Source organism: Sorex araneus, chromosome 2 (genome assembly GCF_027595985.1).
Source record: "Sorex araneus isolate mSorAra2 chromosome 2, mSorAra2.pri, whole genome shotgun sequence".
NCBI classification, from domain to species: Eukaryota; Metazoa; Chordata; class Mammalia; order Eulipotyphla; family Soricidae; genus Sorex; species Sorex araneus.
The window spans coordinates 295,821,147-295,844,076 of NC_073303.1; the positions used below are offsets into that span (position 1 = coordinate 295,821,147).

General features: G+C 40.9%; 1 long non-coding RNA gene across 1 annotated transcript in view; it reads right to left on the reverse strand.

Moving 5' to 3' along the window:
* Window positions 1–312: 312 nt before the first annotated feature.
* Window positions 313–22,930, reverse strand: part of LOC129402469 (uncharacterized) — a 33,371-nt gene continuing 10,753 nt past the window's right edge. The window contains exons 2-3 of the long non-coding RNA XR_008628667.1: window positions 14,315–14,523; window positions 313–494 (exon numbers count right to left, since the gene is read on the reverse strand). This is a non-coding gene — a long non-coding RNA (uncharacterized LOC129402469). The remainder of the gene's footprint in view (window positions 495–14,314; window positions 14,524–22,930) is intronic.

Consider the following 22,930-nt stretch of genomic DNA (forward strand, 5'->3'; position numbering starts at 1 on the left):
TGTCACTTCACAGTGTACATTTTCCACCACTAATGTCCCCAGTTTCTCTCCCACCTGCTTCCCGCCCCCCGTGTCCCTCTATGACAGATACTTTTCTTCTCTCTCTCTCTCTCTCTCTCTCTCTCTCTCTCTCTCTCCTCTCTCTTTCCAGCATCATGGTTTAAAATACAGATACTAAAAGGTTACCTACTTTCTCAGCTACAATTCTTCACCTTCCGGGAGCTTGGTTTTATAGTCTCTGGATGTTGGCTGTTGATGGGATTACACAGCACAGGGGCAGTTTCTGGGTGTGACCACTTAGCTACTGGAAAATGGGGGATCTGGGTGGAAGAGGCCCAATCCCGATCTGAGCAGGCTTGGAGATCTCAGCCCCTGGTTTCGCACAGCTGGGTTCCTCTGCTGGTTCCTTCATGTGTGAGGCTCATCTGAACCCATGGAGAGTGGCCTTGAGCATGGCTGTGGCTGGGCTCTGGAGGTCTTCAACTGTCAGGGCTCTGCTCAGAACAGGGAGGGAACAAGATGATATGAAAATAATTAATAGGTTTTCTCTTAATTTGGCTAAGTGGTATACTTTTTTAAAAAATTTTTTATTAGAGAATCACTGTGATGTACAGTTACAAACTTATGAGCTTTTGTGTTTGCATTTTAATCATACAGTGATCATTTACCCATCCCTCCACCAGTGTCCATTCACCTCCACCAATACTTGATGGTATCCTGGGTGGCATTCTTCCCTCTGTATCCACTGAGCTCAATAGTAAGATATATATTTTGTGTGAAAAATAACAAAAATGGTCTTTAGAATAAGCCATAATGGACTTACTATAATTATACTTTTTTCTATCAGTCTACCAATCTGTTTTATAATGCCCTTAAATTGTAATTTTTAACTTTTTTCAATGAATCACCGTGATGTGCAATTCCAGACTTACAAACTTTCATGATTACATTTCAGTCATAAAATGATCAAGGACCCATCCCTCCACCAGTGCACATTTTCCACCACCAATGAATGACCTTATGAACATTTGCTGGGATAAAATCCAGGGCCTCGAAATGATACCATCAGGACATCAGCATGTAGTACTTCCTAGTAGTACTTCCCTTTCCCATGACCTCCTGAGGACTTCACCTCCAGACAACCTTACCTGGTTAAAGTTGAGGGGAGTTGGTTGGTACAAAGCCTGACTAAGACAGGAAAGGTGGAGTGAAGGGAGAAGCCCAGCTCTGAAAGGAAATAAAACAAACTATCTCCAGGGACTATTGTGTGTCTTTTCAAAAGTCTGTTTTGACTAATGCTCTGTGCTATTCAACTTTACAGCCTTAATCTGTTGTGTCTGTTTCAAGTAAAAAAAAAATAATTGGGGCAAATTAAGGACAATCAGAGAGCATTAGTGCATACAAATAGATGGGAGATGAAAGCAGTTTTCAGGGGGAATGCCATCTCAGCTCTGGTGATGATACATGATGTGAACTTGTGACTTCAAATGTGAATTTGGTTGATCTCATTTTTAAAAATTATTATAGTTTAAAGTAGTTACAGTAGTGTTAAACTCTGTAGTATTGATGTATAAATTGGCTACATTCTCCCTCCACTCCCCACCCTCACCACCAAAGTGCCCAGAACCTCTACCACAATCCCTGTCTTTGTTAGTTTGATCTGTCTCCCTCTCACCTGCACTTCAGCAAAAATGCATTTAACTTGAGATGGTCTTCCATTCTGATAAAATTAAATTTCCGAAAGTATTAATGGTTCTTTTACAGCTCATAGAAATCCAGTAGAGCTGTTCATTCCAATCATTAAACGCAGAATGATGAAACTGATATGATTTGTGAGATTACTAGCACTAAATACTCCACAGAGTAGTTGAGGAAACTGAGGCTCAGGGATGTTCAGATTAGTCTAAGGCCACATACCAGCTAGTAAGAAAACCCTTATAGGATTCATGTTCTTTGAAGCCTGACTTCATTCATTTATTTCATATTTTGTTCCATCCAGAGAACTACACATAAAATCTGATCTCTAACACAAGCCTACTTTAAGCCATATTTTTCTTTCATATTCCTGCTATTTTAATTATTACGAAGTGCCCTTCCTTAATCAATATTTGGAGCACACTAAAGAGATAAGAGATATACAATCTTTGATCATGGAACTCTCTTTGTTAAAAATGACAAAATGTAGTGAAACAGTAATAAAACATTTAAAGACAAACCAACTGGCAAGAAGGCAAAAGAGCTAACTTGCATAAATACCAATCTGAGGGGAAAGCAAGGAGATTTACTGCATGAATAGGTAATAAAGAGTTGCGATCTGTTTGTGCAGAATTTCAAAGCAGAGTTTAGTTTAGCCAACAAGAACATATAAATCATGGAGGTTGTGGAAGGTGAAATTCAGCTTGATATTCATAATTAGAAAAATTGTGAACAGAAATTGCTCATGTAAAATAAACTTTCTGTTATATTATGACATATTGAAGGTACATATGGAAGTGTCATACAAATTTTATAAGACTTAAATTCCTAAAGCTTTTACAAAGGACTGTGTATATTGTAATCTAAATCTATTATGTCTGCTTCAAGACCTGTTGTAGTATACAGAATAATGACCTAACCTAAAACATCATCAATTATGTTGATTATAAGTTATGAATCTATTAAATGCAAATTTATTTTAAGATGTTGCTGTACCCAGTGTGTCTCTATTTTGCCAGCTTATTGAGTTAAATTTGGAAGAGTATGGTGAAGAAATAAAATGACCCACTTTCTATGAATTAAGACAAGGTGGAATAATAAAATTAAATTAAATACAGCTCATCAAAGATAATTTTTGTGCTTTTATTACATTTTCAAATATACAGTAATGAATGCTATATTAAACATCATGCACTAATCAGTTAGAACCTAATAATTTTAACATTTGCCTTATTTTCTTTACATATTTTATTTCTAAAGAAATCATTCTAATTAAATTACACATATCGTTATCTTTCTCCTCTAAACATTTTGACATCCATCTATTTAAAATGTGAATATGCCACTACAATAAATACTTGTTATTATAAATAACAAATATTTGCTAAAACATTTTATAGTCAAGTACCCATATGTATTTTATAGCTGCTTTTTGTTTAAACCAGGATCCCCAAAGACTAGACATTAGATTTGGCTCTTATAATGTAAATATCTTGAAATCCAAATCAGTACCCCATTCAACTGAAGATGATGGAGAGAGGAAAATTACATCACTTTTTTACACAAAGCTGACTTCAACATCTATATAGGCAAGTTGTCCTGTAGACTGTCATATTATTTTCTGGTGAGGCATGAACTTTTTCTTCTATTGTGCTTTCTGTAAACCTAATGTTAGACCTATAGGTCTGATTAGACTCAAGTTAGATAGACATTTTCTGTGTAAAAAAATATCTTATAGAAGTACCTAATAGTACTAGGACTGAAGCGATAGCACAGCATTAGGGCATTTACTTTGCACGAAGTCGACCTGGGTTCAATTCCTCCATCCCTCTTGGAGAGCCTGGCAAGCTACCGACAGTATCCAGCCCACACAGAAGAGCCTGGCAAGCTACTCATGAAGTATTCAATATACCAGAAACAGTAACAACAAATCTCACAATGGAGATGTTACTGGTGCCCACTCGAGCAAATCAATGAACAATGGATGACAATGCTACAGTGCTACTAAATAGTGCTACCCTATACTTAGCTCTAAGACAACTGTAAAATAAAAGTCTTGTTACAAGACTGCATTATTTGCACTGACTCAAAATTAGAAAGAATTCAAATATCCATAAATATAATGGAATAGTATTTAAAAATGAATGAACTAATGATTTGGTTTTCTTAACTCATTTTAAAAAATTACTTATTTTTGAAAATTATTTTATTATCCCGTTGCTCATCGATTTGTTCGAGCAGGCACCAGTAACATCTTTGTTGTTACTGTCTTTGGCATATCCAATATGCCACAGGTAGCTTGCCAGGCTCTGCCGTGCGTGCTAGAAACTCTCGGTAGCTTGCCAGGCTCTCTGAGAGGGGCAGAGGAATTGAACACGGGTCGGCTGCGTGAAAGGCAAATGCCCTACCGCTGTGCTATAGCTCCAGCCCAAATAAAATTATTAAATAAATATTATTTATTTATTTATTTATTTATTTATTCTTCTGTCCCTCTCGGAGAGCCCGACAAGCTACTGAGAGTATATTGCCCACACAAAAGAGCCTGGAAAGCTACCTGTGATGTATTCAATATGCCAAAAACAGTAACAACAAGTTTCACAATGAAGACGTTATTGGTGCCCACTTGAGCAAATGGATGAACAACGGGATGACAGTGCTACAGTGCAGTGCTATTATTTAGTTTGAGGTTACAAAACATAGTGAGTAAATACTTACTATGTCTCAAGGTAATCACAGAAATTCTAATTAACATTGGTTATTATGTATAGTTACAACCTTTTGAGCCGATAAATCTTAAAACATTACCCTGGGAGAAAAAGTAATTCACAAAGATGTATGCAATATATGATTACATTTATTTCATATTCAAGAATCTACAAAATTGCTTGATGACATTTGACATCAAACAGTGCTTGCCTTTGGATGCAGCGAAAATGGACTATACAGGTCCCGTACCCGCCCGAGGCTGCGGGCCAGCTCGCAACAGCCCAGCCCCGCCTGGCAGGTCTCAGTCATTTGCCCACAGCGCCTGATCCCGCCCTCCCATGTGGGAACAGGTTAGGGCCGCGTCCTCTCGTTAGGGGGCGTGGCCTCAAAGTGGGCGTGGCCTCTTTCCGGAGCACAGGCCGCTAACGCGGCCGCAGTTATTTTTTTTACCATTCCATGCATTGTCCTTTGGCCACAATTGATAGAACCCATTCCTCCGAAGAACTCCCTGATCATCTTAGTTACTATATGTTTATACTCAACTAACCTAGCCTATCCTCACTTCACAAAAACTGTCAATGAACACATCAACTTGCACAGAAAAGTCCTTAGTCAAAAGAGCATATCCCCAAATCTTCAGTTGAGGTTCCTCCCAAGCTAACGAGAGCTCCAGATAGTAAAGCCCATGACAACATGAAGAAACAGAGAAAATCTCCACCACCAGGAGAGAGCCAAGAAAATATCTCACTAACCTCAGCAGCGACCTCCCAGAAATACATCCTCCTCTCAGATAAAGAATTCAGAGAGGAAATTGTGAGGATGGTTCACGAACTCAAAGAAACTATGGAACGAACATCCAATAAATTAAGGGAGAATATGGATGCAGCATTGGAACACTCCACCAAGATAATCCAGGAAGAAATGAGAGCAGAAATTTCAAAGCTATGAACAGAAGTCACACAACTAAAAGAATCAGTAGATGAAATTAAAAACTCCGTAGGAGCCCTCAATAGTAGAATGACTACAGCCGAAGACAGAATCAGTGAGCTTGAAGATGAGCTGCACAAAGCATATAGGCAACAACAAATAATGGCAAAAGACCTCAAAATGGCTCTAGAGTGAGTTAGAGTTTTAGGGGATGACCTCAGGAGAAACAATATAAGAATCATGGGAGTGCCGGAAACACATGGAACCAATCCCAGTGAAAAAAACGCCATTAAAGACATCATTGCTAAAAAATTCCCAGAGCTAGAGAATGCGGACATCCAGATCCAAGGAGTCCGAAGGGTGCCAGCTAAAAGGGACCCAAATAGAAAATCCCCAAGGCATATCATAGTCAGAATGATGGATGCCGTGGATAGAGACACAATACTGCAAGCAGCAAGATCAAAGAAGGAGATCATATACAAAGGCGCACCCCTTAGATTCACAGCAGACCTATCAGAAGAAACCCTCCAAGCCCGAAGACAATGGTGGGATAAAGTGAAAAAACTTAATGAAATGAATGCCTCACCAAGAATACTCTACCCGGCTAAACTCTCAGTTAAACTTGAAGGAACCATACACTATTTCATGGACAAGCAACAGCTCAGGAACTTCATAGACTCAAGACCAAATTTAAAAGAAGGACTCAAAGGGCTACTATAAGACAAAGAAAAAGACCTATAAGAACAACAAACCCTACAGAAAAATGGCACAAAATCCCATGACAATAATTTCTCTTAATGTTAACGGGCTAAATGCACCAATCAAGAGGCACAGAGTGGCAAAATGGATTCGGAAACTAAACCCAACTTTCTGCTGCCTACAAGAAACACATCTGAATAGTCAGAACAAACACAGACTAAAAATCAAAGGATGGAAAACAATCCTGCAAGAAAACAGCCCCCTCAAAAAAACAGCGGGGGTGGCCATACTAGTATCCAATAGCATAGATTTCAGGCTGAAAAAGATCAGAAGGGACAGCAAAGGTCATTTTATATTCATTAAGGGGTATGTACAACAGGAAGAAATCACACTCCTAAAGTATACGCACCTAATGAACAACTAGCTAAATACTTAAAAGAACTCCTAACAGAATTTAAGGAGAACATAACTAGCACCACAATAGTAGTTGGAGATTTCAACAATGCCTTATCACCTCTGGATAGATTGACTAGAACAACACTCAGCAAGGAAACAATGGCCCTGAAGGAAGAAATGGAGGAGACAGGGCTAATAGACCTATACAGGGCTATGCACCCCCCCAAAAAAGAATACACGTTCTTTTCCACCACACACAGAACGTTTTCCAAAATAGACCACCACCTTCTGGGCCACAAATAATACCTTAAGAGTATCGGGAAGATAGAAATTGCATCAACTGTCTTTTCAGACCATGATGCACTGAAGATGGAAGTTAATCACGCACAGACGCGGAGAACCAAATCAAACACTTGGAAATTAAACAACTCACTATTGAACAATGAGTGGGTCATGGAGGAAATCAAGAAAGAAATCACGAGATACCTTGAAACAAATGATTATGAAGACACAAGCTACCAGAACCTATGGGACACAGCTAAAGCTGTATTAAGGGGAAAATTTATAGCTCTGCAAGCCTTCCTCAGAAAAGAAGAAAGGGCCTATATAGATAGCTTGACTTCGCAGCTCAAGATCTTAGAAGAGGACCAGCAAAAGGAACCCAAACCAGATCGAAGCAAAGAAATAATAAAATTTAGAGCAGAAATTAACGATATGGAAACCTGAAAAACAATCCTTAAGATCAATGAAACAAAGAGCTGGTTCTTCGAGAAAATAAGTAAGATTGATAAACCGCTAGCAAGACTCACAAAGAAAGAAAGAGAGAAAACCCTAATAAACCGAATCAGAAATGAAAAGGGGGACATAACAACAGAAACCAAGGAGATTCAAAGGATCATCAGAGACTACTTTGAAAGTCTGTATGCCACGAAACAAGAGAACCTAAAAGAAATGGATGAATTCCTTTACTCCTACAATCTCCCAAGACTGAGCCAAGAAGACGTGAAATACCTCAATAGGCCCAAAAATATCAAGGAAATCGAAACTGTAATCAAAAGTCTCCCCAAAAACAAAAGCCCAGGTCCAGACGGATTCACTGGCGAATTCTTCCAAACATTTAAAGAAGACTTGTTGTCAGTTCTCCTCAAGCTTTTCCAGGAAATCGAAAAGACAGGAACCCTTCCGAACAGTTTCTACGAGGCACATATCTCCCTAATACCAAAAGCAAACAAAGACACCACTAACAAAGAAAACTATAGACCAGTATCCTTGATGAACACCGATGCGAAGATCCTCAACAAGATACTAGCAAATAGAATCCAACAAGTCATCAAAAAGATCATAACCATGACCAAGTGGGATTTATCCCGGGGATGCAAGGATGGTTTAACATTCGGAAATCAATCAACATAATCCATCACATCAACAAAAGTAAAGATAAAAACCATATGATCATATCAATAGATGCAGAGAAAGCATTTGACAAGATCCAACACCCATTCATGATAAAAACTCTCACCAAAATGGGTTTTGGAGGAACTTTTCTGAAGATAGTCAAAGCCATCTACCATGAACCTATGGCAAGCATTATCATCAATGGAGAAAAACTAAGGGCTTTTCCTCTAAGATCGGGGACAAGACAAGGATGTCCACTATCACCACTTCTCTTTAATATAGTACTGGAAGTACTAGCAATAGCCATCAGGCAAGAAAAAGATATAAAGAAGATTCAGATCGGAAAGGAAGAAATCAAGCTCTCACTATTCGCAGACGATATGATACTATACCTAGAGAAACCTAAAAGCTCTAGTAAGAAACTCTTAGAAACAATTGACCTATACAGTAAAGTCGCAGGCTATAAAAATCAATACCCAAAAATCCATGGCCTTCCTATATGCAAACAGTGAGACAGAGGAAAGGGACATGAAAAAAGCAATCCCATTCACAATTGTGCCCCAGAAAATCAAATACCTTGGAATCAGCTTAACTAAAGACGTAAAGGACCTTTATAAAGAAAACTATAAAACGCTACTTCATGAAATAAAAGAGGACATGAGGAAATGGAAACATATCCCCTGATCATCGATAGGGAGAATAAACATTGTCAAAATGGCAATACTCCCAAAAGCATTATACAGATTTAACGCCATCCCTATAGGGATACCCATGGCATTCTTCAAAGAAACGGATCAAGCAATCCTGAAATTTATATGGAACAATAAACGCCCACAGAGAGCTAAAACAATTCTTGGGACAAAGATGATGGGAGGCATCACCCTCCCCAACCTTAAACTCTACTACAAAGCGGTAACAATTAAAACAGCATGGTACTGGAACAAAGGCAGAACTGCAGACCAATGGAACAGGGTGGAATATCCCCACACACAACCTCAAATGTATGATCATCTAATCTTTGATAAAGGTGCAAGAGATGGGAACTGGAGCAAGGAAAGTCTCTTTAACAAATGGTGCTGGCAAACCATATGCAAAAAAATGGGCTTAGAACTCGACCTGACACCATGCACAAAAGTCAGATCAAAATGGATTAAAGACCTCAACATCAGACCACAAACCATAAGGTACATTGAAGACAAGGTAGGCAAAACCCTCCACGATATTGAAGATAAAGGTATCTTCAAAGATGACACGGAACTAAGCAATCTAGTAAAAACAGAGATCAACAAATGGTACTACATTAAACTAAAAAGCTTCTGCACCGCAAAAGATACAGTGACCAGAATACAATGACTATCTACAGAATGGGAAAGGATATTTACACAATACCCATCAGATAAGGGGTTGATATCAATGGTATATAAAGCACTCATTGAACTCTACAAGAAGAAAACATCCAACCCCATCAGAAAATGGGGTGAAGAAATGAACAGAAATTTTCCCAAGGAAGAGATACCAATGACTAAAAGGCACACGAAAAAGTGCTCTACATCACTAATCATCAGAGAGATGCAGATCAAAACAACCATGAGATACCACCTCACACCACAGAGGCTAGCACACATCCAAAAGAACAAAAGCAACCGCTGTTGGAGAGGATGTGGGGAGAAAGGGACCCTTCTACACTGCTGGTGGGAATGCCGGCTAGTTCAGCCCTTTTGGAAAACAATATGGACGATTCTCAAAAAACTAGAGGTTGAGCTCCCATTTGACCCAGCAATACCACTGCTGGGAATATATCCCAGAGAGTCAAAAAAGTACAATCGAAACAACATCTGCACATGTATGTTCATCGCAGCACTGTTTACAATAGCCAGAAACTGGAAAAAACCTGAGTGCCCTAAAACAGATGACTGGTTGAAGAAACTCTGGTACATCTATACAATGGAATACTATGCAGCTGTTAGAAAGAATGAGGTCATGACGTTTGCATATAAGTGGATCAGCATGGAAGGTATCATGCTAAGTGAAATGAGTCAGAAAGAGAGAGACAGACATAGAAAGATTGCACTCATCTGTGGAATATAGAATAATAGACTATAAGACTAACACCCAAGAATAGTAGAAATAAGTACCAGGAGGTTGTCTCCATGGCTTGGAGTCTGGTCTCTCATTCTGGGCAACTCAGAGAAGGGAACACCAAGTAAAATGTGGTTGGAGGTCATGTGGGGGAAAGATGATGCGTGCTGAATGTAGACTAGAGACTGAACACAATGGTCACTCAACACTTTTATTGCAAACCACAACACCTAATCATAGAGAGAGAACAAAAGGGAATACCCTGCCATAGTGGCAGTGTGGGGTGGGGGGAGACGGAACTGGGGAGGGGGCAGGGATGTTGGGTTTACTGGTGGGGGGAAATGGGCACTGGTGAAGGGATGGGTTATCGAACTTTGTAAGGGAGAAACTTGAGCACAAAAATGTATAAATCTGTAACTGTACCCTCAAAAATAAATAAATGTTTACAGTCTGAAAAAAAAAAGAAAATGGACTATACAGGGATATAGGGAATATTCTGGTTGATAGAAAAGTTCTAGGGATGGTAGTGAATGCATTAATTTTCATTTTGATCTAGGGATTATAGTGAGTGCACTGATTTTCAATACTAAATGAATGACACTGAAGCTTTTAATATGTAAATAATCCACATAAAAATAAATCACTTCGTATACTTCACATTTAGTTTCTCAGGAGACACTGATACTAAATTCTCTATTGACAGCACATAGAATGATCATTAGAATACATACTTATTTAAAGTATCAATGATTCATTTTAAGAAAAATATGAATTAAAGCAGTGGACAATTCTAGGAGTTGGCAACTTTTGGACACAGTTTAATCCTCCCTCCCAAATTATACTGAACTCTGAACATAAAAGGGTTGTTTTACTCTTTTAGGAGTAAAGAATGCTAGTAGTAGGAGTGGATCCATATTAAAGGATCTTAAAGAGGTATCTACTGGAAAGAAAATCTTACACAAAAGCATGGAGGGAGATGCTGCTGATCATCAAAGATTAGAACTCCAGGAAAGAATAAATGAACTGCCCAAGGACTCATGCCCAGGAGATTACCAGGCAATAAAGGATCCCCTTGGATACAGGTGAATGACATCCCAGCCTCACCTTAGCTTCTGAATTGAGATTTCCCTTTGTGGGAATTTCCCACTACTTCAAGCCTACTGCCACACTGGACTTTGTTTTGTTTTTCTTTGTTTTGGGGTCACACCTGGCGATGCACAGGGGTTACTCCTGGCTCATGCACTCAGGAATTACTCCTGGAGGTGCTCAGGGAGTCATATGGGATGCTGGGAATCGAACCCGGGTTGGCCGCGTGCAAGGCAAATGCCCTACCCCCTGTGCTATCACTCCAGCTCCCACCCTGGACTTCTGAGTGGGGAACTGAGCCTAAAAGAGGAGACAGTTTAGTCATTCCTCAGGCTAGAGGGCTGTAGGCTCCTGCTTACATCTCAAAATGAGAGATACCCAAAGCTTGTTTGTATTAATTTTTAAAGAAACATTGCATGATAGCGTCACATAAGTTCCAGGTGAGAGTCACTGGAAAGCAGCAGGAGTATCTGCTACAATAAGTCCATCCACAATTGTTTCCTTCAGCACACAGATATGCTTGGAGTTCCCAACAGGATGATTGCCTCATTGACAGCAATTGTCATCATATCACACAATAATGCAACAATATATAAAAAGTTGTGAGTATCACAGAAAGCTTAGTCTTCTGAATTTGATTCACTGATGTTGATTGATCTTAATTTTAGAACATCTTAGGTGCAAAATTTGAGACTTTAAAGCCAATTTCATTTGACTGCCCAGAGTATTACAGTGGGACATTTACATTGCAAAAGGATGTTTCACTGTATAGAAATGGTTTGCCACATTTTCCACAAATCACCCTCCTTCTCAAATTGGTCTTAAGTTAAAAACCAACCTTTCCATTCTCTCCCAGATGTCAGAAACACAGGTTTCACATCTTTGAGATCTCTGCATATTTCTGGAGACTAGATGAGTTGTTTTGTTTTTTGTTTTTGGGTTTTTTTTGCTATTTTGAGTATATTAAATGCTCTCTATTTTATAAAGTCCTCTTTCAATGAAATATTTTAGTGCTTTAAATCTATAATAATAATTTTAAAAAAAATTTCCTTAGAAAAAGACATGGTAGATTGACTACTAAAAAAACATTTATTGAAAAAAATAGCTGTCATGATCCTAATGTTAAAGAAAACTGTCTCACTAGAAATCTAGAAATCAAATTATTGAAATATGGTCATTTTCTATAATCTCCTATGATTTGAATTACTTTACTTATTCATTTATGTCCTAGCTCTCCAAAACCAATTTGAAGAGACTTAAGTACTAAACTCAACTTTAAAGGATAAAACAGGAGAAGGGCAAATCAAGATAGAAGAAAAACCTAGACACAGAAATAAAAACAGAGCAAAGTTTAAAAATAAGCCACATAGTACTACAGAGGGTTAGTCCTGAACTAAATTGGGCTCAGAAAAAAAGAGCCTTGCTCTGGAAATCCTTCTGTGGTTCCTCAAGAGAAGACAAGGTGCAGTGAAGACTTCTACAATTGATAAGATGATTGTTATGTAATTGTCTTGCATGATGTTCCTTAGGACATACATAAGCTATTATTAATATTTATAGCAACAGTGATTGTTCTTCTAAGAATTTCAGCCCGCCTCATAAAATCAAAGTGTAATCTAAGTATGCAACCTTTGTGATAATGGCTTGGTTTAGAACAATGTCTGCAGTATTGTCTTCAAATTTATCTTCTTAAATTGAGCTTTAATTGAGCATCTACTATGTTCCAGACATTATAGAATTTGACTCTACATGACATTGCTCTGAGGCCATCATTCTCATTTTTACAGATGAGATTTAAAAAAAGACAGATAAAGCTAAAGGCTGTGTTGGTAAGTATAAAAAAGAAAAACCAGGCTGCCTGACTCTACTTTATTATAATGACCTCGAGTGTGTGACTCCGGTGGATTAAAAGCCTTGAGAAAGACTTGATTCTCCCCAAACTCAGAGACCTAACCAAATTGTGTGTCTGCAATATGTTCATTCTGCACTACATGAATGTGATTTCATTTCTTTTTTATTGGTTTCCAAAAGGTCTGGTAGAACAGGTCCAAGAAGATATGTCCAAGATAAAAGCAGCCACCCAACTTAGAGAATACATTTCTAGGGGCTGGGAAATATAATACTTCCCATCAAGGAAGAGTCCTTCAACTGTGTCATTCAGACTGCCACATTTTAGACCATTTTAGGCAGTGTTCTTCAATTAGTTTGCTCTCCCAAAGTGGGAAAAATAGAATACTGCATTGATCCACTAACTAGGAATACAAAAACAATTTTTTATTTATTAAATACAATTACAAAAATGTAAAATTATAAATTTCGAGGGTGTTGAGTCACACCTAGTCACAGATGTGCTCCAGGCTTACTCCTGATTGTGCATGGGGAACCATGTGAGATGCTAGCGAAGAGAGCACTGGCTGGCCATGTGCAAGGCAAGTGAATCCTGAACTCAAAGCTAGGAGTAAGCCCTGAGCTCTACCAGGTGTGCCCCCCAAACAAAAACAAGCAATAAAATAATTAGAGGGTGCCAGAGAAATAGTATTCCTGGCATCCTATATAGTCTGTTACTTAAGTCTATGGCCCAAGAAAGTGGAGATGGTGTGTGTGTGGGGGGGAGATAGATAGATAGATAGATAGATAGATAGATAGATAGATAGATAGATAGATAGATAGATAGATAGATAGATAGATAGATGATAGATAGAGAGAAGAGGGGCAATCCATAGCTTGCTAAAGTGAATTGACTTGTACAGTCATTTCTTGTCCACTGGAAAACCTAACTCCTAATCCAGTGATCCTGTACCTAAGATCTTGTACCAACAGTACCTAAGACTTTAACAGAAATGTAAAACCAGGGGCTGAAGAGCCAATACAGGGATTCAGGCACTTGCCTTGCATCCAACTATCCCTGACTTGATCCCTGGTACTACATACAGCCCCCACCATTGCCACTTCTGCACTGACTGGATTGACCCCCTGGACACAGAGACAGAAATCACTGTTAAACCCACAGCTGGGTTTAACCCAACCACAGCCCCCAACCTCTGGCCCCCATAAAAGAAATATAAAATTAAAATATAAACTATTGTCTAGGAAATTCTTGACTTGGGGCCAGCCATCTGACATTGGACATGTTCTCCTGGTGAGCCCAATGTACCCAGAGCCTCTTTCCTAAGTGCTTGTGGTACAAAGAGCTAAGGGAAAAGTGTCTTTCCTTCCGGAGGCTTTAGTGTGTTGGAATTGCAATTGACCTTGGTACCCACTGCCAGGAACCTGATTTTCTTTTTCACAGAATACGTGAGAACACGAAGGCACGGTGGGGGGAGTCACTTACCCAAGATGGCATCGGGTCATGGATGAAATGGGGCAGAGGGCAGTGCGTCTGACTCCAGGTCTAAGGTTCTTTCTTCCGCCCGGTCCAAGCTCGTATTGGTTGACTATGTTGTTCAGTGGAGATTTTCCTCATGCTCTCTTCTGCAGCGCCTCCAAGGCTGGAACCTTCCTGTCCTTTCCAGTTTCCAAGTCTTCTGGCAAGGGTTCCCCCTAACAAAGCAAATGAGGAGTCGGAGACACAGTCCAGAGGCAGGGCACTGACTTGCGTTGCACAGCACAAACCTGGATTCCATAGCCCGCACTACAAGTGGTTCTTCCTCCCACCACACAGACCCCATTAAAAAGATGATTCCTAAGCACAGAGCCAGGAGCAAGCCCTGAATGCTGCTGGATGTGTCCCAGCCTCCCAGTTTGAAAATTAAGATCAAAAAGGCGAATAAACAATTGCTGTGGTATTATAAGTGACCTGTTTTCCTGCAATTCTTCAGTGCAGATGTTGAAAATACTCCGTCCTGGTGAATACACTTTAGGACATCTAACACTCACACTTATTTTTGGAAGCTTCTGCAATTTACCCTGAATTTTCAAAGAGCAACATGACAAATTTTCCCATCAAAAGCTCCAAGACTTCTTGACATATACAAAAAAATCCTCTACAATGTCTTATAATTAGGATTTCTAGCCTTCTGAATTTCTCAAAATGTTAAACCTATAGGAAACCTGTGAACACAAGTTCCTTAATTTCCTATGCCTAAAATAATGCTTGCTCACATTGGCGATGAGTGTGTGTGGCCTCATGCTGCTGAACAGGCATGTTAAGAAAAGCATTCCTGAGCTGGAGAGAGAGTATAGCAGGTAAGATGCTCACCTTGCGTTCAGTCAACCCGAGTTCAATCCCTTGCAGCCCATCTGATCCTTCAAGCTCTACAATGAGGGATCCTTGAACACAGAGCCAGGAATAGACCCTGAGAACTGCTACTGGGTGTGGTCCAAACACCAAAAAATATAAAGGGAAAGAAAGAAAGAGGAGATAGAGAAAGAGAGCTGGATAGATAGAGAAAGAGGGCTGGAGCAATGGCACAGTGGGTATGGCATTTGCCTTGTATGTTGTTGACCCGGGTTCAATTCCCAGCATCCCATATGGTCCCCGAGCAGGAGTAATTCCTGAGTGCAGAGCCAGGAGTAACCCCTGTGCATCGCCAGGTGTGACCCAAAAAGCAAAAAAATAGCACAGGCATCCATATTTTCTATTGTCACATGGGGCAAACATTTCTTTTTCTAACTCAAGCAGTCCTTTTTATTGGTTTGGAGAATTAAGTCTGATTCTGAAGAAAAAGGCTTTGTGGCTTTCTTCGGGCATATTGGGGTCACATCTGTTGATGTTCAGGACTTAACTCCTGCTGGTGGTCAGGGAACCACATTGCATTCCAGGGGTTGAACCTGAGCTGGGTGTGTGCAAGGCATGCCCTCACTGTTGGTCCCCTGAGCACCGCCAGGAGTAATTCCTGAGTGCAGAGCCAGGAGTAACCCCTGTGCGTCGCCAGGTGTGACGCAAAAAAAAATCTGTTTCCGTTTTTCTTGGTGGGGATCCTACTAAGCAGTCTTCAGGGTGCTCCTCCTACTAGTCCTTGACCAACTGCCTGAACTGTTGAGTGCTCGGGCCAGGAACATAGCGGTGCTTTGGCCTGGGGGGTGCGAGGGGACCAAGTGTGTCAGGCCCAGACCCTGTGCTGGCTCCCTGCTTTGTGTCTGTCCTGATGACTAATAATCTGATTGCTAGAATGGTCTAACAGTATACAGAGCAACTTGTGTATGTAGATTATACATGCACGTGTGTATGGCCATTTGTAGCATATTCTGAAAATAAGGGTTTATTTATTTAAATTTGTATTTTTACATACAAAATTGTATGTAGACTTGAATGATTAGGATGCTTCATGTTTGTGAGATTCAGGCCCCAGAACACTTAAATTTTGTAGTGTATTTATTTTTCGGGACTGGATCGATAGCACAGTGGGTAGGGAGTTTGCCTTGCAGGAGGCCGACCCAGGTTTGATTCCTCTGTCCCTCTTGGAGAGCCCGGCAAGCTACTGAGAGTATCCCGCTCGCACAGCAGAGCCTGGCAAGCTACCCGTGGTGTATTCCATATGCCAAAACAGTAACAACAAATCTCACAATGGAGACGTTACTAGTGCCAGCTGGAGCAAATTGATGAACAATGGGAGGACAGTGATACAATGCTATAAAGAAAGAGAGAGGGGAAGAGAGAAAAAGGCTCATGAAATAGAAAATGATTAAAAGTGATCTAGCCTCTGGGGCTGGAAAGATAGCACAGCACAGCAGATAGGGCATTTGCCTTGCATGCAGCCGACCCGGTTCGATTCCCAGCATCCCATAGGGTCCCCTGAGCACCGCCAGGAGTAATTCCTGAGTGCATGAGCCAGAAGTAACACCTATGCATTGCCGGGTGTGACCCAAAAGCAAAAAAAAAAAACACAAAAACAAAAAGTGATCTACCCTCAGTAAAATAAAATAAAAAATAGTGCCCGTCTTTAAATAAAATAAGTGCAAATTAAGCAAAACTGTATGCCAAGCTCAATGCTGTATTAAAGTTAAACTTTTGGTTAATTCTCCTTCTTTTATCCCCAGTCTTATTGGTGTTAACATATGATAGTGAGTGGAGGTACAATGCAATTATTGATGACTTTGCAAGAACTAGCATAGGTGAAGCCTTTCTTCTTCCATAAAATAATTGCCAGTTGATGATTTTTCTTGGATTTTCCCTGGTGGTTGGAATTGCTTTGCTTGGTTTTGAATTAACTGGACTCGTATAGTGTACCCCTTATCACTTTTCTACATGGGGTAAAGAAACCAGAGATTGTTTCCCATCAAAGAGGAGCAGCTCCTCTCTTTGGCTTCAGGCGTGTGGGCAGAGGGACTCGCTTCATGTTATGCTCTTGGGAAATACCAGTAATTGAAGTTCACATCCAATAAAAAAGTTATTGAAGATGATCTTCCAATTGCATATTTGGAATGAAACTTAGCAAAGTAGTTGCAATGATTGCTTGATTTCTGTGAAAATCTAGCATGGCTTTCTCAAAATGCATACATATTTTCAAACTGCCCAAATTGCACTCAATACTACTGTGCTGTGTCAAGCCTGCCGTTTTTTTCAAAAATCTATCAATCTTCACCTACCACTTAACTCACATTCTGACTTTTACTGGTGTCACAGATTTCCTTTTTCTATAAAGCATTATCTCTAGCCACCAGGAGAGACTATCAAACCAAAAACCCAGTTCTCCCATTCTTGTCTATAGTTCTTAATATTCACCACTGAAATCTCTGGAATTAGGAGATAATAATAGCATTCACAGACACTTCAGTGGTTTGTGGCCCTTCTCTGATTCCCTTATATGTATCCTAGAATGCCTTCAGGAGACACAGTCCAAATACCAACTTGCCTGCCTCAGGCAGCTGATTTTGCTCTGTTCGGTTTGTCATTGTTTTGCAAGGAAAGCATCCGAAACATGTTTTGAAGTCCAGGTTCTGCTTCCACTTCACTATGCTCTTTAAACGTTGACACTCCCTGTCCAAACACCAGGTCAAAATCGGAAAGTGTTGTCACTTTATTATTAGACCAGATTTCTCCCATGAAAAATAGAGTTGACAGAAAGGTAATAGAAATAGATGGCTATTCAACGCCGAGAGACGAAGGGAAAAGCAGATCACCTTTGCGAGGGTTAACTTTCTCAGAATCAGATATTGGTCCAAGCTACAGTTTCATGTCCCCCACCCGCTGCCAGAGGGCAGTGGGAGAGGTAAGGGCGATGCTGGAGATAATTGGTGGTTTCTCATGCAGTTCTGTTTACCTCGGAGAATGGCTCAGATTCATGGGGTGGCTCATCTGTTTGTTTCCCAGGAGTGTCCTCCTCATCAGGTACAAATGACTTGTTGTTCCCCCTGTCCCGTCTGCCTCCTTGGTGACGGATAGACGAGAACTGTTCCCTGTGCTCTGGGACTCTAATGTGATCTGGGTCGTGTTGGTGGCAGCAGGAGAGGGGGCTGGGGGTGGGGGCATGCAGGGGAACAAGGGGAAGTTAACACGAGGGGAATGACAGTCTTTCTTGGAAAAGAAAGTGTGCTTGTGTTTTGGGGCTAGCGCCCTTCTCTCACAGATGCTCTAATATGGATCCAGCCGAGATTCAGGATTCGATGTTAACACCAGCTTCGTCAGTGGGAAAGTGACCCAGCGAAATGGAGAGCTCAGTGTTTCTTCTGATGAAGCAACTCAAAGAAACTAAATATTGCCAGCAGTGGGGGAAGGCACGCCAGTCCTTTGAGTCTCGTGGCAGATAGGGCAGTCTTGAAATGAATAGTAATACCTCTGGCTTTTAGAGCTCCCCTATAACCAAGGAGTAGGAGCTCAATTGTACATTAGTCAAAATTGCCTTGTCAGAGTTGGTGATCTCAGGATACATATTAAGCAGCAGGAAATTGAGGCAGGAAGATTAGCAACGTACCAGATTTCCATGCTAATACCATTGGCTGAGATGGGAACGCACAACACCCCATTTATCCCATGACCTGTGGGCTGGACAGATGGCCACCTCCTGGGCACTTATGGGACACATTGAAAACTCATAGCTCTCAGCATTCAAGGATTTTCACTATTTTCTTATTAGCGTACCTTGAATTTCAGCTACTCACAAGGCAATGGTTTGAACAAATTATGTATCTCGACTGGCACTCCCTTTAATAAATCAACTAATAAACACCGTGCTTTTGTGTCAGCTGTGTGTTACCTACACACGATATAGACTGCATTTCTCACGCTTACAAAGACCTGTGTCAGTAAGTATTAATGACTTACTTTTTACATAATAAGCAACAGAGGGTATAGCATTTAAGGAACTTGCCCAAAAAAGAAAGACAAGACTCAGAGAATTTAAGTAACTTGTTTCCGGTCTCACAGGTAAGAAAAGCTGAAGCTGAAACAGAGGGCTGAAGCCCAAAGCCTGCACTCTTTCTGGATCACTTCATTCCCTCTTTTCCAGGTATCACTAATGTGAATTACATCCTTATTTGATAATTTTATTAAAGATAAACAGAGTAGGGGCTGGAGCCATAGCACAGCGGATAGGGCATTTGCCTTGTACGCGGCCAACCCGGGTTCGATTTCCAGCATCCCATATGGTCCCCTGAGCACCACCAGGAGTGGTTCCTGAGTGCAGAGCCAGGAGTAACCCCTATACATCGCCGGGTGTGACCCGAGAAGCAAAAAACAAAAAAGATAAACAGACTAAATCACTATGAGCACTGTAGAGAAACTGAGAAAGAGGAGGAAGAAGCCATTAATGGGTTTTATTTGGGGGGTAATAGGCTTGGCTGTGCTCAAGGGTTACTCCTGGTTCTGCACTCAGATCATGCCTAGTGGTGCTCAGGGAATCCTATGGGGTGCTGGGGATTGAACTTGTTTCAGGAGCATGCAAGAAAAGTGCCTTACCCGCCCCAGAGGAAAATCTCCAAAACTCAACCACCGCTACCCTCATGGCCGCTCCACACTCTCAGGCCAAGCCTCACCCACGAGTGAACCTATTCCTGGACCTATTTCACAAATGCAGTCATGTGACACTTCATAGGACACACCCTACCCATACTCCAGAGTACCACACTACATTTGATGGGGTTCAAAGTAGAAGGAAATCAATCTTAGAGGGAAATATTTTTTCACAGATACCTGTATATATTTATGATATTTATGACAACAGATATATATCAACTGTCATCCCGTTGCTTATCGATTTGCTCGAGTGGGTACCAGTAAAATCTCCATTGTGAGATTTGTTGTTGCTGTTTTCGCATATCGAATACACCATGGGTAGCTTGCCAGGTTCTGCCATGCGCGCAGGATACTCTTGGTAGCTTGCTGGGCTCTCCAAGAAGGGCAGAGGAATCGGACCCAGGTCAGCCACGTGCAAGGCAAACACCCTACCCGCTAGAAGCACACAAGGCTCAACCTTTAACAACAGGTTAGTGATCTCTTACAGATGGGCTTAATGGCCCCTAGGTGAAATACAATAATCTTCACACTCTTTCTCTAAGGATACTTTTTTGGTAGTATTTTCAGCATTTTTTCATAACAAACAATACAAAATATATTATTTTGGTTTTGCTTTAGGGCAGAGATTGGGGTTCAGGATGGAAACACCTGAAATATGGTGGTAGGAAGGTGTTATGATGGCGGGGTTGGTGTTTGAATATTAAATGTAATCAAATATTGTGAACTACTTGATAAAATAAAAAATTAAAAAAAAATACAAGTGCCTTACGTGCTATACTCTCTCTCTGGTCCTGCCACTGGTGGGTCTCAGTGGACTACATGGAGAAGAGGAACGGTAGCCAAATATCGAAGACATTCATAACCCCTATTTCCCCTTACTTCCGGAAGACTTGGCAGCCGTGCTCATGTCCCACTGCTGCCACCATGCAAGCTCATTTACCAGCCCTGATCCAGAGAATCATAAATAAATCTCAAAGGAGATTAACTAGCCACAAAACATTTTGGACACCCTTTCCCAGGTCAGGTCTCCTGGGCAGTCTTGGAGTAGGGCAGACTAGCACCCCCCAAACGAAGCCCTGACAGCTGCTCCCACATCCCAAAGCTGCAGCCATGCCTCGTGCTGGACCCCACCATCTCAGGACTGAACTCTGCAGAGAACCTAAACTGCTGACAACTTCACGTGCACAGGTCTTTGTGGCTGAAGACACCAGGGCTTCTCAGAACACCAGAAATCGTGCTTTCAAATGGGCCGGGTACAGGGCTGGCAGGAAAAGCCACTGTGGACTGGCACCACCTGCCAAACCCCTGGAGAGGAGAAAGTCAAAACCACTTGGGGCCTTTTTTTTTTTTGTGGGAAGGGTTATTTGGTTCCGGAGCCACACCAAGTTATGCTCAGGGGCTCTCCCTGGCTCAGTGCTCAGGGCTTGCTCCTGGCAGTGCTTGGAAGACCCTATGAGTGCCCGTAATCAAACTGGGGTTGGCTACATACAAGGTAAGCACCTTAAACCCTGTTCTATCTCGGTGGCCCCCAAACCACTTGCTTTGGTTTGGTTTTTGTTTTTTGAGAACCAACTGACCCCCTTACTTCTGGAAGCCACACCACCTCAATGCAAGCTCATCTACCGGCCTTGTTCCAGAGACTCCTAAGTAAGTCTCAAAAGATTTAAAAAAATTGAATAAAATATTCATAATTCTTTCTGACACCACACCCACACCCAAATTTACTCTGGGTAAATATGTTGTGGTCCCATAGGGCAATTTAGCTTCTTAAGCACCTGCCCTTCAGGCAGAGAATCTTCCAAATGTTTCCTTCTTTTCACTGCTACCTTAACATGCAGATGGATATGACTACAACAAACTTGCTAACACAGAGTGGTACCCTTCATCCTTAGCCATCATTCCACTGTGGTTCAGATTCAGCAGCCTCAGAGCAAGGACAACGCCCCTCTCTTTTTCCGATGCCTAGGAAGTATTCTATGCATATTTGTGTGAAGGAACGATTAGAAGAGGCGGGAGACCTAGTACTCGGGTTGTGGTGCTTGCGTTACAATAGAGTCAACTCTGGCTCCATTTCTGGTACAACATATGGTCCCCCAAGCACCGTCAATGATCACTCCTAAGCACAGAGCCAGGAATATCACCTGATCAGGTACACTTTGAACTTCCCCCAAGAGCCCCCTGAAGAAAATTAAAATGTAGAGAAATATTGATAATAAATTACTTTTTTTTAAAACTTGGTATCTTTACTTTCAAGAAAATAAGAGTTTTTGTGGTTAGGCAAAGAGGAATAGTGGGACTTAACCACCAACTTTGGAAAATTAATTTAACAGATGTTTATTACTAGCCTAACCACAAGAAAGTGGGCAATAGAAAGATGGAAAGAACACTCTGTTCTTATTTATCAAGTAGTGCAGGAAATAGAGAAGTTGAAGGACAGGGTAACTAGAAATGAAGGTGCATGAGAGCAGAAATCAAAGAATTCAGCAATGCAAGTGCAGGAAGAGCATGGTAGAGTAAGTGGTTAAGTCAGTATAAGGAATGTTTAATGGAGAAGATGAGATACATGACCTTGACTCTGAAGGATAAGAAGAAAGAAGACAAGGATCACTGGAGCTATTCTGACTACATAAGTCAGGTCAATCAGAGGTGATGTCACTTAGAGAAATGGCAAATAAAAAAATACACTCGGTGAATAGCGTGACAGGACGCTTTGGCAGATAAGAGAGGAAAAATAATTTATGGAGTACCTAAAATCTTATTTTAGAGAAGGAGGGGGCCAGAAAAGGTTTTTTGAGGAGGAAACCAACACGCTCTGACTTGCATTTCAGCGCCAACCTACAGATGATATGGGGAGGAAATTGCTCTGTGAAAGCAGGCAGGCTGAGTGATTTTTTGACTATTTTCTTTGATCCGCGGGTAAGAGTCCTTTGCAACATTTACTTTGCAGAGGCCATAAAACCACATCAAAATGAATCATGCACTATCATCCTCGAAGTTTCGGGTGCCATTGCGCCTGATGCAATGCTCAGGTTTGCTGAGATTTCAGGTAATCAG